The sequence below is a fragment of the Pongo pygmaeus genome, chromosome 1, assembly GCF_028885625.2.
Source record: "Pongo pygmaeus isolate AG05252 chromosome 1, NHGRI_mPonPyg2-v2.0_pri, whole genome shotgun sequence".
Lineage (NCBI taxonomy): Eukaryota > Metazoa > Chordata > Mammalia > Primates > Hominidae > Pongo > Pongo pygmaeus.
In genome coordinates, this window is record NC_072373.2 from 44,930,480 (window position 1) to 44,942,860 (window position 12,381).

The 12,381-nt window shown below is 45.0% G+C and overlaps 1 protein-coding gene across 7 annotated transcripts in view; it reads right to left on the reverse strand.

Moving 5' to 3' along the window:
- Positions 1–11,909, reverse strand: part of MDM4 (MDM4 regulator of p53) — a 45,540-nt gene extending 33,631 nt beyond the window's left edge. For 4 of the 7 annotated variants that reach the window (XM_054447317.2, XM_054446920.2, XM_054447528.1 and 1 more), the window contains exon 1: positions 9,803–11,909. The gene's annotated coding sequence lies outside the window, so the exon portion shown is untranslated. Of the gene's footprint in view, positions 1–7,786; positions 7,867–9,692 lie in introns of all 7 variants that reach the window. The other 3 variants (XM_054446985.2, XM_054447232.2, XM_054447068.2) reach the window with 3 other exon arrangements.
- Positions 11,910–12,381: the final 472 nt, after the last annotated feature.

The window sequence follows — 12,381 nt, forward strand, 5'->3', positions numbered from 1 at the left end:
CCATGAGATGCACCCTTCCATAGAAGTAAAATTGCCTTGCTGAGAAAATTAAATTTATGTTTGAGTGATATTCATTTGCAGCTTCAAAAATTTATTTCTAACAGAGGCCAGACTGGGCAACAGGGCAAAACCCTGTCTCTACTAAAAATACAACAACTAGCTGGGCATGGTACAAGCCTGCAGTCCCAACTACTAAGGAAGCTGAGGCATGAGAATCGCTTGAACCGGCAAGGTGGAGGTTGCAGTGAGCCAAGACTGTGCCACTGCACTCCAGCCTGGGTGACAAAGCAATACCCTGTCTCAAAAAAAAAAAAAAAAAAATTTTTTTTAGATGTAGTCTCGCTCTGTTGCCCAGGCTGGAGTGCAGGAGTGCAGGAGTGCAGTGGCGCAATCTCGGCTCACTGCAAGCTCCGCCTCCTGGGTTCACGCCATTCTCCTGCCTCAGCCTCCCAAGTAGCGGGGACTACAGGCGCCCGCCACCACGCCCAGCTAATTTTGTATATTTAGTAGAGATGGGGTTTCACCGTGTTAGCCAGGATGGTCTCGATCTCCTGACCTCGTGATCCACCCGCCTCGGCCCCCCAAAGTGCTGGGATTACAGGCGTGAGCCACCATGCCTGGACAAAAAAAAATTTTTTAAGACTATCAGCCAGGCACGCTGGCTCACGCCTGTAATCCCAGCACTCTGGGAGGCTGAGGAAGGTGGATCACCTGAGGTCAGGAGTTCAACACCAGCCTGGCCAACATGGTGAAACCCTGTCTCTATTAAAGCTACAAAAATTAGCCAGGCATGGTGGCACATGCCTGTAATCCCAGCTACTCAGGAGGCTGAGGCAGGAGAATCACTTGAACCTGGGAGGCGGAGGTTGCAATGAGCTGAGATTGTGCCATTGCACTCCAGCCTGGGTGACAAGAGTGAAACTCCATCTCAAAAAAAAAAAAAAAGACAATCAATAAATACACTGGCTGAAGATAACAAGATCCCTCATGCTTCTGAAAAGGCTTATAGCTGTAACCAAGTATAAATTCCTCCCTCTCCCATTACCTTACTTTGCTATAAAATAAGTCAAATAGGAAACAAGCACAATTTAAAATTCAGAAGTGGGCCAGGCATGGTGGCTCACGCCTGTAATCCCAGCACTTTGGGATTGTACTCCCCAGCTGAGGCAGGCGGATCATGAGGTCAAGAGATCAAGACCATCCTGGTCAAAATGGTGAAACCATCTCTACTAAAAATACAAAAATTAGCCAGGTGTGGTGGCACACGCCTGTAGTCCCAGCTACTCGGGAGGCTGAGACAGCTGAATCACCTGAACTTGGGTGGCAGAAGTTGCAGTGAGCCGAGATCGTGCCACTACACTACAGCCTGGTGACAGAGCAAGACTCTGTTTCAAAGAAAAAAAAAAAAAAATTAAAACCTGGCTTTTAATGGGTGGCTATTATTGATCTCATCACCTAATTCCTCATTCGCTTTTTTTGTGTGTGTGAGATGGGGTCTCACTCTGTCACTCAGGCTGGAGTGCAGTGGCACAATCACAGCTCAATTCAGCCTTTCAACCTCCTGGGCTCAAGCAGTCCTCCCACCTCAGCCTCCCAAGTAGTTGGGACTACAGGTGCATGCCACCATGCCCAGCTAATTTATTTTTTGTAGACATGGGGTCTTGCTATGTTGCCCAGGTTGGTCTCAAATTCCTGGGCTCAATTGATCCTCCTGCTTCAGCCTCCCAAAGTGCTGTAATCCCTGGGATTACAGGCATGGGCCACCACTCCCAGCCTGCCCTCTAATTCTTATCCTTCTTTTTGTCTCCGCTCAAATGACAGTTTGTCAACAAGGCCTCATATGAACACCCATTTTTAAAACTAAAACTCCCAACCGCTTGTATTCCCTATCTCCTTCCCTGTTTTATTTTTCCCTACCAACCAAAACACTACATATTTTAATTATTTATTATGTAAAACATAAGCTGCAAGTGGACAGGAATTTGTAACTGTTTATTCATACATTTCCAGTGTCTAAATCTGACAACTACATACATGGTAGAGCAACATGGTAGATAGAAACATTAATTATAATGTCCAAAAATGGCTCCCAATGAACCACACTCCCTAACTGGCCCTATGACTTAATAAATAGAATGCAGCAGGTGATAATGTGACAATTCCAGGCCTGGCAGGCTCATGTTTTGTACTTTTGGAGGTGCTTGAAATCTGGCTACTCTACTGGAGACTACACAAAAAGGCTACAAGGAGAGGGAGATGCAGTTGCCCAGCTGAGCCCAGACTCTTAGCCATACCCTCCAAAGCACCACACATCTTCCAGCCCCAGTTGCCACCTGACTACAACAAAGCACTTACTCAACGGACTCGAGGTGTCCTTAAAAAAAAGAAAGAAAACAAAACAAAGCACCACACACGTTCCAGCCTCAGCTGCACCTGACTTACAGCTGCATGACAAACCACAAAACCACCAGAACTATCCAACTCAGCCTATCATCCCACTGAATGAAAAATAAATAAAATGACTGTTTCGACTCACTAAGTTTTGGGGTGGTTTATTCCATAGCATTAGATAACTGAAACAAATGGTAAGGATCATCAAACCTATTATGTACCAGGCATATATATAAACCCATTTAATACCAAAACAGCCCTATTATGTAGATATTATCCTTATTTTACAGATCAGGAAAGAGAAACAGAAGTTATTTGTCCAAGATCACCCAATGAGTAAGCTGTTGGAGTCAAGATTTCAAACTCAGACAAGCACTAACATCCCCATTTAGCAGCATTTTTTCCCATCAGACCTCAAGTAACCAGAATTAATCATAATTCTTTTATTCAAGACATACGCTGATTATTCATCCACACATGGCCCATTTTACTTATTTTTACCTTTTTATTTTCGTAATTTTTTTGAGAAGGGTATTGTTCTGTCACCCAGGCTGGAGTACAGTGGCACAAACATAGCTCACTGCCACCTCGACTTCCTGGGCTCAAGTAATCCTCCCACCTCAGTCTCCTGATTATCTGGGACTACAGGCATGCACCACTATTCCTGGCTAATTTTTTTATTTTTTGTAGAGACAGGATTTTGCTATGTTGCCCAGGCTAGTCTCAAACTCTTGGCCTCAAGTGATTCTCTCAACAAAAGTGTTGGGATTACAGGCATGAGCCACCACACCTGGCCTGGATTATTTTTAATGCAATAATCATCCACAAACTAAGACTCTGATAATAACCTATATTTAACCATAATATCCCCCATCCCATTTTGCTGCCTTCCTGCAATAATCATCCTGAATCCTATTGTTTTCATTTCCCTTGCTTTCCTTTTTATACATTTTACTGCATCAAAATAGATTCCTAAAAAGTATTTTTAGTTTAGTTGCTCTTACTAAAAAAAAAAAAAAAAGGCAGGGATGTTGCATGTAATTTGGGAAATTTTGTTCCACTAACATAGATTAATTCCTACTGTCATGTCAAAATTCATTTTTTATAGATTTCTGTTATCGTGGTAAACTATACATACTAAAATTTACCATTTTAACCTTTTTTTTTTAAAAATGATAGGGTCTCATTCTGTCGCCCAGGCTCACTGTAACCTCAAACTCCTAGGCTCAACTCCTCAACTCCTGCCTCAGCCTCCCAAGTGGCTAGGACTACAGGTGGGCACCAGCTCACTTCAGCTAGTTTTTGTTTTGTTTTGTGTGTGGAGACAGGGTCTCACTATATTGCTGAGGCTGGTCTCGAACTACTGGCCTCAAACAATCTCCCGCCTTGGCCTCCCAAAGCCCGGGGAATACAGGTGTGAACCACTGTACCCAACTCATTCTATCCATTTGTGAGTGTTCAATTCAGTGACACTAAGTATATTCCTAATGTTACACAACCATCACCACAATCCATCTCCAGAACTTCCTCACCATCCCAAACTGAAACTCGGTACTCATTAAATAGTTCCCCCATTAGCTTCCTCTCTAGCACCTGGTAACCACCATTCTACTTTCTGTCTCTACGAATTTGCCTATTCTAGGTACCTCATATAGGTAAAATTAAACAATATGTGTCCTTTTTACATCTGGCTTATTTCACTTAGCATGTTTTCAAGGTTCATCCTTATAGTGCACTTTCGTTCAGTTTTCATTTATTTTTACTTTTGTATAATATCCTTGTATGTGATATACATTTGAGTTGCTTTTAGGCTTTTACTGTTATGAATAGTGCTACAGGCTGAGTAACCCTACTGGAAATGTTTGGGACCAGAAGTGTTTCTGGTTCTGGATTTTTTCAGATTTTGAAATATTTGCATTATACTTACTAGCTGAGCATCTCTAATCCAAAAGTCCAAAACTCAAAATTCAAAATGCTCCAATGAGCATTTCCTTTGAACATCATATCAGAGTTCAAATGAAGTTTCAGATTTTGGAGGACTTCAGATTTTCAAATTTAGGATGCTCAGTCTTATATTAATGTTCTTGTACATGGCTTAAGCAATCTCTTACTCCCCTCTATGGTTTGAATATTCCCAATGTGGCAGTATTGAGAGGTATGGCCTGTAAGAGGTAGCTAGACTTTGGGGTTGGGTTCTTTTTAATCTGATTTGTCAATTTTTACCTTTAACTGGTAAGTTTAATTCACTTAGTGTAATTGATATATATGGATCTATTTCCATCATAATTTAACATTTTGTCTTATTCTATGTTTCTTTTTGATATGTCACTACCTTTCTAAAAACCTGTATGTCTCCCTGCTAATAAGAATTTTAGACTGGGTGTGGTGGCTCATGCTTGTAATCCCACCACTTTGGGAGGCTGAGGCAGGCGGATCGCTTGAGTCCAGGAGTTCAAGACCAGCCTGGGCAGCATGGCCAAACTTCACCTCTACAAAAAATATAAAAATTAGCCCCGCATGGTGGAGCACACCTGTGGTCCCAGCTACTTAGGAGGCTGAGATGGGAGGATCACTTGAGCCTGGGGAGCTGAGGCCGCAGTGAGTCATGATCATGTCACTGCACTCCAGCCTAGGTGACAGACAAGACCCTGTCCAAAAAAAAAAAAAAAAAAGAAAAAGAAAGAAAGAAAAGGCTTGGCATGGTGGCTCACGCCTGTAATCCCAACACTTTCGGAGGCCAAGGTGGGCAGATCTCTAGATCAGGAGTTCAAGACCAGCCTGGTCAGCATGGTGAAACCCCATCTCTACTAAAAAAATACAAAAAAATTAGCTGGGCATGGTGGCGCGTGCCTGTAATCCCAGCTACTTGGGAGACTGAGGCAAGAGAACTGCTTGAACCTGTGAGGGGGAGGGTGCAGTGAGCCGAGATCATGCCACTGCACTCCAGCCTGGGCGACAGAGCAAGACTCAGTCTCAAAAGAAAAAAAGAACTTTAGCATAATATAACATGGACTTTAAATTCTGAGGTAGATACATTTTTTGTCCCTTTTTTTTTTGGCCTTAGCCTTTAAGACAATAAACAAGACCAAGGACTCAGATAATCTTTACTTCATGTATCTATTTTAACGGTTCTCAGGTTTTAGTATCTCACTACTTCATCCGGCACTGTTCTCAGTGCAGGTCTTTTGTGTACAAAGTTCCAAGACCTCATATACCTAAGAATATTTTTATCATTCCCTCCTATTTAAATTCATGTGGTTGACTACAGAATTTTAGTTTGCCCTTTAATACTGTGAAAACACTTGTCTTCTTGCATTCAGTGATGCTGTTGAAAACTCTGAAGTCAATTCAGTTTTGCTCCTTTGTATGTGATCTTTTCTGAGGACCCTACAAATTTTATTTTGCTTTGATATTCTTAAATTTGACTATAATGTGTCCAAGAGCGAGTTTCCTTATCTCTCATCCTTAGCACTGTAAGAGACCTTTGAATCTGAGGTTATTTCATCATTTTTTTTTTATTATAAAGGAGTTACTCCATTATTTCTTCAAACACTTCCTCTTTATTTTTATTTCTCGAAGACTTATATTACTCAGATGTCAGTACCTCTATACCTAATCTTTTTTTTTTTTTTGAGACGGAGTCTCACTCTGTCACACAGGCTGGAGTGCAGTGGCGCGATCTCGGCTCACTGCAGGTTCCGCCCCCGCAGGGTTCACGCCATTCTTCTGCCTCAGCCTCCCGAGTAGCTGGGACTACAGGCGCCTGCCACCTCGCCCGGCTAATTTTTTGTATTTTTAGTAGAGACAGGGTTTCACCGTGTTAGCCAGGATGGTCTCGATCTCCTGACCTCGTGATCCGCCCGCCTTGGCCTCCCAAAGTGCTGGGATTACAGGTGTGAGCCACCGCGCCCAGCCTAAAATGGTAGTTCTTATCTCTTAGTTTTTCGTTTATATTTTTCTTTGTTCTAGATTTTCTCCTTCTAGAATTCTAATTCATTCCTCAGTTGTATCCATTCTGTTATTTATTCCATCTGTGATTCCATAACATTACAGATGGAATAAATAACAGAATGGATACAGATGTTTTGAGACAGGGTCTCACTCTGTCGCCCAGGTTGGACTGCAGTGCTGTAATCACGGCTTACTGCAACCTCAACCTCCTTGGCTCAAGCAAGCCTCCCACCTTAGCCTCTGGAGTAGCTGGGACTACAGGCGTGTACTAATCCAGGTAGTTTTTTTTATGTTCCCCAGGCTAGTCTCAAATTCTGAGCTAAAGCAATCCTTCTCAGCCTCCCAAAGTGCTGGGATTACAGGCATGAGCCACCATGCCAGGCCAATGTTCTTTATTTCAACCACTATATTTTTCTTTTTTATATACATATATTTTTTGAGACGGAGTTTCGCTCTTGTTGCCCAGGTTGGAGTGCAATGGTGCGATCCTGGCCCACCGCAACCTCCGCCTCCTGGGTTCAAACGATTCTCCTGCCTCAGCCTCCCGAGTAGCTGGGATTACAGGCATGCGCCATCACACCCAGCTAACTTTATATTTTTAATAGAGACAGGGTTTCTTTATGTTGGTCAGGCTGGTCTCGAACTCCCTACCAGGTGATCCGCCCACCTTGGCCCAGCCTGCCAAAAGCATTTTAAAAAGAAAAAAAATGCTATAGTGTCAGGCCCTGCTCAACAGCTTGCTACTGCTGTAAAGATAAACACGTGGTCTATCCCCTCAGCACATTTTCAGTCTTATCTTGCACTGTTTAGTCATATCTTGAGCCTCAGCCACTCTAATCTTTTAGTTTCTCAAACAGGGCCTTTGCACAAATTGTCCCTTCATTTGGAGCACTGTGAGTTCTGTACAAAACTAATTCATCCTAAACCTTCAAGTCTCAGGTTAAACGTCACCTCTTCAACAGTCATCAAGAGATTCCAGGCCGGGAGCAGTGGCTCACACCTGTAATCCCAGCACTTTGGAAGGCCAAGGCAGGCAGATTGAGGCCAGGAGTTCAAGACCAGCCTGGCCAACATAGTGAAAACCCCTCTCTACTGAAAATACAAAAATTAGCTGGGCGTGGTGGCACAACGCCTGTAATCCAGCTACTTGCATGGCTGAGGCAGAAGAATAGCTTGAACCCAGACGGCAGAGGTTGCAGTGAGCCAAGATCATACCACTTCGTTCCAGTGGCAGGGGTAGGGGATGCTAAAGCCATCTGAGTGAAAGGTTGGGGTGGAAAGAAAACACGTGGAGTAGGCTGACCATTCCACCATCCCCAACCTTATCACTAAAAGAGGGTCATTCACACACCATACACTACTTGATTATGAAGCAACAAGAAACCAGCACACCACCTATTAAGTATTCCTGACCAAAAGATAAATAATCCAAATCTAGACCTACCTACTAACCTCAAGTTACTAGGGAAAATGGAGAGCAAGCAGTTAATCAGTCAAATCCAGAACGTAGGTGTTCTACAGGACCTGGGGCGGCAGGGAAGATTAAAGTGGGAAGATTAAAGTTGCAAGATTAAAGGGAAGATTACATCTTTAATTAAAGATTAACGATTGTTATAGAACCTTAAAAAACCAACTGCTGCAGGTGGCCTGTGCCTGTAGTCCCCGCTATTCCGGAGGGCTGAGGCAGGAGGATCCCTACAGTCCAGGAGTTTCAGGCTGTAGTGTGCGATGATCACACCTGTGAATAGCCACTGCACTCCAGCCTGAGCACACAGTGAGACCTCATCTCTTTTTTTGAGATAGGCTCTCGCGCTGTCGCCTAAGCTAGAGTGCAGTAGCTCCATCCCGGCTTGCTGCAGCCTTTACCTCCTGGGATCAAGCAATCCTCCCACCTCAGTCTCTTGGGTAGCTGGGACTAGAAGCTCGCTCTATGACACTGATTTTTTTATTTTTTGCAGAGATGGGGCTGAGTTTGTTGCCTAGGCTGCTGTCGAACTCCGAGACTCAAGCAATCCTGCCCCCTTGGCCTCCCAAAGTGCTGGGATTAAAGGTGTGAGCCACTGGGCCTGGCCGAAATCCCATCTATTAAAAAAAAAAAAAAAGTACGAGGAGAGAGAAGACTAAATCTAAACTGAGATACAGTAATACTTAACACCAAGAGGTTCCAGGTATCTTTGACAGATACTAGTTCCACGTGCCAACACCACAGAGCTGCAGCATTTTCTCCAGGTGTCGCTTTTAAACTGTGGTTTTCGGCCGGGCACTGTGGCTCACCCCTGTAATCCCAACACTTTCAGAGGCCGAGGTGGGCGGATCACCTGAGGTCTGGAGTTTGAGAACAGCCTGGCCAACCTGGTGAAACCCCATCTCTAATAAAACACTAAATTAGCCAGGCGTGGTGGCGCACACCTGTAATCCCAGCGACCCAGGAGGCTGAGGCAGAAGAATCACTTGAACCCGTGAGGCAGAAGTTGCAATGAGCCAAGATCGCGCCACTGTACTCCAGCCTGGGCAAAAACAGCGAAACTCCACTCAAAAAAAAAACAAACAAAACAAAACAAAAACACAACAAAAAAAACCTGTGGTTTTCAAGCTTTAAGGTATACAAAAATCACTGGGAGGTGTGCTCATTAAAATATATTTCTCTGAGCCCCATCTCGATACTGTCTGTAGGTTTCAGTGTGGCCCCAAAACGAACATTTTTTCTTTCTTTTTTTCTTTTTTTTTTTGAGACGGGAATCTCCCTCTGTAGCCCAAGCTGGAGTGCAGTGGCGCGATCTTGACTCACTGCAACCCCCGCCCACGGGTTCAAGTGATTCTCCTGCCTCAGCCTCCCGAGTAGCTGGGATTACAGGCATGCGCCACCACACACATCTAATATTTTTGTATTTTTAGTAGAGACGGGGTTTCACCAGGTTGGCCAGGTTGGTCTCGAACTCCTGACCTCAGGTAGATCCACCCACCTCGGCCTCCCAAAGTGCTGGGATTACAGGCGTGAGCCACTGCGCCAAGCCAAAACAAGCATTTTCAAACAAGCACTCAAGTGCCTCTAAGGTAGACTGTCCGCAGCCCTAAAAACTAACTTAAAAACTTAAGACACGTCAATGTCATTCTCCCCGCCTCCCTCTCCCACCTCTTTTCTCCAAATTGCCTCAATAGTCCTCAAATGTTGTGTCCACTTAAACTCAATTCAACTACGTCGACTTTAGGTTTGTCACCTGTTGGCCAAAGTTACATCACGTCACCCCACCTCCACTTTTACCTTCCGCGAGCCCTCATCCCACAACTCTTCCCCTCCCCCCGAGCCCTTCTTCCGCCTGGCGCGGCCTTCCCCACGCCGCCCGACCCACCTCTCAAGCTCCTCCCGCCCGCTACCCGCACAATTGGCGGTACGGCCGCCTGCTCCTCACTCTCCAGCTCCCGCTCCCGGCACCCCGCCGACGAAGGCCAAGAGCCACACCTTACGGCAGCTCCATGAGTCGCTCCCCCGCCGAGCCCGGGTGGGGGGAGGGGTGGCAGTCACAGGTCCTAGGGCCTCGGCAGCATTTTGAAATGGCGAGTAATGAAGCCGCAACTTCCGGCCTCCCACACAGCCTCACACGAGGGCTTCCGGTGAGGCCTCCGGAAACCATAGATGGAGCAATGGGAGGACTAGAGAGCTAGAAAGGCTGAGCTCACTACCATAGAGTAGATCCTAGTCCGGGGAGAGAGTCGTGGGGCCCGGACGGTTGAAAGTCGTCGGATTTAAAGAGATAACAAGTGAGGGACTTGCGGGGTCTTGTGATATTTACAGACGTGTATTAGGAGACCAGAAAACAGAGAAGGGGAAGCGCTAAGGTCATAATCACAGGCTGCCTTCAGCTCTTCGGAAAAACTACGCTTCCTCTGCCATTCCCCAGTACTCACCCTTACTCCCCAAGGGTGGCAGGGAGGGGAAACGGAGCGATGGCGGCACTAGGGTAGCAAGGAAGCTTGAAGCTATGTCAAATAAATAGTTCAAGGCACCAGCCGCTGTGGCTCACGCCTGTAATCTCAGCACTTTGGGAGGCCTAAGGCAGGCGGATCACCTGAGGTCAGGAGTTCGAGACCAGTCTGACCAATATGGAGAAACCCTGTTTCTACTAAAAATACAAAATTAGTCGGGTGTGGTGGCGCATGCCTGTAATCCCAGCTACTCAGGAGAATCGTTTGAACCTGGGAGGCGGAGGTTGCAGTGAGCCGAGATAGCGCCATTCCAGCCTGGGCAACAAGAGTGAAACTCCTCAAAAAAAAAGAAAAGAAAAAGAAATAATTGAAGGCTCAAGGGAGTTTTTAACCTGCATATAAACGAGGGAGGCCGGGCGCAGTGGCTCACCCGTGTAATCCCAGCGCACTTTGGGAGGCCAAGGCGGGCGGATCACCTGAGGTCAGCAGTTCGAGACCATCCTGCCCAACATGGCGAAACCCCCGTCTCTACTAAAAATACAAAAAATTAGCCGGGCATGGTGGCGGTCGCCTGTAATCCTAGCTACTCAGGAGGCCGAGGCAGGAGAATCGCTTGAACCCGGGAGGCGAAGGTTGCATTGAGCCGAGATAGCGCCATTGCACTCCAGCCTGGGTGACAAGAGCGAAACTCCATCTCAAAAAAAAAAAAAAAAAAAGAGGGAAAGGGTTGAACATAGAAATTGGAAGCTGTCTCCAAATAACTGAATAGTATAATATTGGAAATAACGGAGCCTTATTCTCTTCTCCAAAGTGCAGAACTAAAACCAATAGAAATTACAAGGCAGTATATTTAAGCTCAGAAAATCCTCTAACATTTAGAGTCGTTCTGAAATAAATTAATTAGGTATTTGGGGGAAGTAATGTCATTTGAAGACAGCCTGCCTGAGAGGTTTGTTGAAAGCTCTTCTATATTAGGAAACATTAAAACTGGCTGTGTAACCCAAGAAAGCTCCATCTCAGTGTTCTTTGCACCTGTCTTTTAGCATTTACCACGTATTTTTTTTAGTTACTCGTGTATATACCATTCTTATCTCTTCCAATAAGCAACAACAAAACGTGGCTCCCAATGCTAGATACAGACCCATGCAAAAGAACACAGGGCAGTAACCTTCCTTAAATTTGTACATTCCACTTTGTTCTACTTCTAGCATAACCTCCTGCATAGCTGGGAGATCCAGGGTTCCATTAAGGAGCTGAAGAATTAACTTCTTTTTCATAGAAATCTGCAACCACCTCACTCAAAAAAAAAAAAAAAGGTCAAGGGTGCTTTTTTTAGGTGAACCACTGTCAACTATTTCCCCTGTCCTTTTGTGCAATTAGTATTTTTTAAAACTTTCAACAGGAATTTTTTTTTGTAACTTTTAAATAGCATCTGGTTAGTTTGGATCCTTTCCTAATGTCTCTTGGAGTCTTGGAATATGATCTGTTCATGCAATTCAGTTTCTGTGAGATCAACAAGTATTTGTTGAGGCCAGGTGCAGTGGCTCACACCTGTAATCCCAACCCTTTGGGAGGCCAAGGTGGGAGGATCGTTTAAGCCCAGGAGTTCAAGACCAGCCTGGGAAAGAAGGTGAGAACTCCATCTCTACAAAAAAAAAAAAAAAAATTAATTAGCTGAGCATCCTAATGTGTACCAAGCACCAATCTGGAGGATTCCAAAACAAGACCTGAAATCTGTCTAGTGGAGGAGTCAGACTGTCCAGGCAAAAAGAATGTGGTAAGTGCAATGATTGATGAGCTGCAGTTAACCTCCTCTAGGTTAAGAGAGATGAGCCTTTTCAATTTGGGCAAAATATTGACCAACATCTTTAATTTGTCTTCATTTAAAACCTCCAGGGCCCGGTGCAGTGGCTTATGCCTGTAATCCCAGCACTTTGGGAGGCCGAAGCAGGTGGATCACGTGAGGTCAGGAGTTCGAGACCAGCCTGGCCAACATGGTAAAACACTGTCTCTACTAAAGATACAAAAAAGATTAGCCGGGTGCAGTGGTAGGTGCCTGTAATCCCAGCTACTTGGGAGGCTGAGGGAGGAGAATCGCTTTAACGGGGAGGAGGA